General features: G+C 34.7%; 1 non-coding gene across 1 annotated transcript; it reads right to left on the reverse strand.

Moving 5' to 3' along the window:
• Window positions 1–1,167: 1,167 nt before the first annotated feature.
• Window positions 1,168–1,358, reverse strand: LOC140843318 (U2 spliceosomal RNA). The gene has a single exon (XR_012120936.1). It is a non-coding gene; the product is annotated as a U2 spliceosomal RNA (small nuclear RNA).
• Window positions 1,359–2,681: the final 1,323 nt, after the last annotated feature.

Below are 2,681 nucleotides of genomic sequence, written 5' to 3' on the forward strand. Positions count from 1 at the left end.
TCTATTTGCAGAACTTCCAATAGCATTTTTTTAGGGCAGTTTTGTTGGCAATGAATTCTCTTCATTTCTTTATTTCACCTTTATTTCTAAAGGATGTTTTTGTGTATTATTGAGTTCTAGGTCCATGGTTCTTTTGCTTCATTCCAGTATGTTGTGTACATGTCTTGCTATTTCCTTCTGTCTCATAGGTTCTGAGAAAAAACCCACAGACATTCAAATCTTTGTCCACCTTAGATAATGTCTTTTCCCTCTAGTTGTTTTCAAGGTTTTCTTCCTTTGTTTTTAATTTTCAACCATTTGAGTGCGATGTGATGAAAAGGTTTCCTCGTAACACTTATTAACTGTTTCACACATTTTACCTTTTGATTACTTACTTTTACTGTTTTGCAGTTGTTTCTTAAGCAGAAATTCTGTCCTTTCAGCCTCCTTTCAAATATTTGAGAATGGGACCAGGATTTCCTTTCTTTTTTATTTCTCAGAGCATACAGTAGGCTCTTGGTAAAGGTGTCTCCCTTGGAAATGCATTAATAGAAAGAATTTTGGCCAAAAAGCTATCCTAACAGAATGTAGTGTATCGGAATGTATCTAGGTCAACGGAGGAGCAAGGCTACGCCTTTTAACTGAGGCCAGGGTGGACTGGAGAAAATACCCAGATTAAGTGAGGCAGCCAGGCTGCGATGGCAGAGATAACAAACTTTAAGTGTGAACCATGCTGAAATAGATGTAGAACATTCCCTTTGGAATAGAGCTTTTCCTTGGCTATTAAAGGATAATTAGTCATCACTGCAAAGACCAAAAGAACCCCAGACTGTGATTATAGATACTAAACAGACAACACACTGACCATTTAGGTTTCAATTTGTAAAGCATATCAGTACAAATCTATCTCTCTGTAGTTATCCTCAGACAGTATAGTGTTACCATTAGCAGGGTCACCTTGAAGAGGAAAGACAAAAAGGAATGCGTGTGTAAATTAAAACTCTGCTATTTGGTTTTTAAAATCTTTGCATCTTTAAATGTCATAGAAGCACAAAAATGCATCAGCCTTCTATCTTCACTAATGTTCTGAATTACCCATCTTAGCATTTACTGAATTGCACTATTAACTTTTCATATATCTATGTCACATGGTCAAGAACCACATCTCATTTTCTCTTTTTTTTTTTTTTTTGTTGCACCGTTCCCGGAAGTACTGCAATACCAGGTCGATGCGTGGAGTGGACGGAGCAAGCTCCTATTCCATCTCCCCGCTCCAAAAATCCATTCAATATATTGTCCTCAGACAGAGGACGTATCAGATATTAAACTGATAAGAACAGATACTACACTTGATCTTAGCCAAAAGGCTGAGAAGCGATCATTTTCTCTTTTTAACCTTAGCATATAGCATAGTTAGTGCCCACTACTCATTAACTAATATAGTTATTCAACAAATATTTATCAAGCAGAAAAAAATGTTCCAGGAATTATGCTAAACATTGAGAATTCAATAGTTAACAATATATGCAATGAGATTTAGTTGAACTAGATTTTATATCAGAAACAAATAATGTAAAACTACAAAAATATTGTAAAGAAAAATCATAATGGAAATCAGAGTGTTTACTATACAATTATGAAATATCCTTCACTGATTAGGCATTAAAAAAATAAAATTACTTATACCAAAAGAATTATACCATCATCACTGATATTAAAAAAGAAGTAACTAAGAGTGAACTAAGTTATGTAGTTGAAGGTCAGATTTTACCTATCCTTTGCTAAGCACCTATTTTTTTTTTATAGTTGGTCATATTTTAAGCTTTTACTTCCTTGAAAACAAATGTATTATTACATTAATCATATTCAACCAAACCAAAAATAATCATAAAATGTCAGCTAAATATAAACTGTATTTCTATTTTCCTAAATATTTATATACAAGTTTGTGATATAGTAATCAGGATCCTGAATCTTACACCACATTTTCATTTTAAATAGCAAAGCAAACCTTCTTAATTTCCCATGTGATACATTAAAAGGCACCCATGATAGATTTTTCTCAAAACTCACATAAATGAGAAACTTCTTGTGATCTATGACATATATTCCACAACATGAGGACACAGGAACTGTCACATTGGGCTCTGCACCTGTGAAGACAACAAACTGGTACATCAGAGGCAGGGCTGCCAGGGCCAAGCACCTATTTTTAATGTAGTTAACAGTGTTTAGAAGTATAGACCCTTTAGTCAGTTTGCATGGTTCAATTTCTGACTCTGTCACATACAAATAGTGTGACTTTGAATGGTATTATACTGGAAGAAAAACACTCACATTATTTTTCTCTCTGCATTCTTTCCATATTCTACTTTCAATACTTCTGGCCAGGAAATGTGTGTGTTTTTTTAGCCACAACAAGCAATTTTCCAATTCTTTTCAGCCACCAGCTGAGTGTCATACATTCAATTCAATTTGAACACTACATACCTGAGTTAGTGTCAGATACCACAAGTTAAGGGTTAAATCCCACAAGACGTCTCCACACCCAATCTCAGGTGTCAATCACAAATAGTGGGTCCACTGGTTACTCACAGCTTCTGACTAATGTGGCGACAAATTGAAGGTTCCTACAACCCTCTTCTCAGGTTCTGTAATATTTTAGAATGGCTCACTGAACTCAGGAAAACAATTTACTTACT

This window comes from Manis javanica, chromosome 8 (assembly GCF_040802235.1).
Source record: "Manis javanica isolate MJ-LG chromosome 8, MJ_LKY, whole genome shotgun sequence".
NCBI lineage: Eukaryota > Metazoa > Chordata > Mammalia > Pholidota > Manidae > Manis > Manis javanica.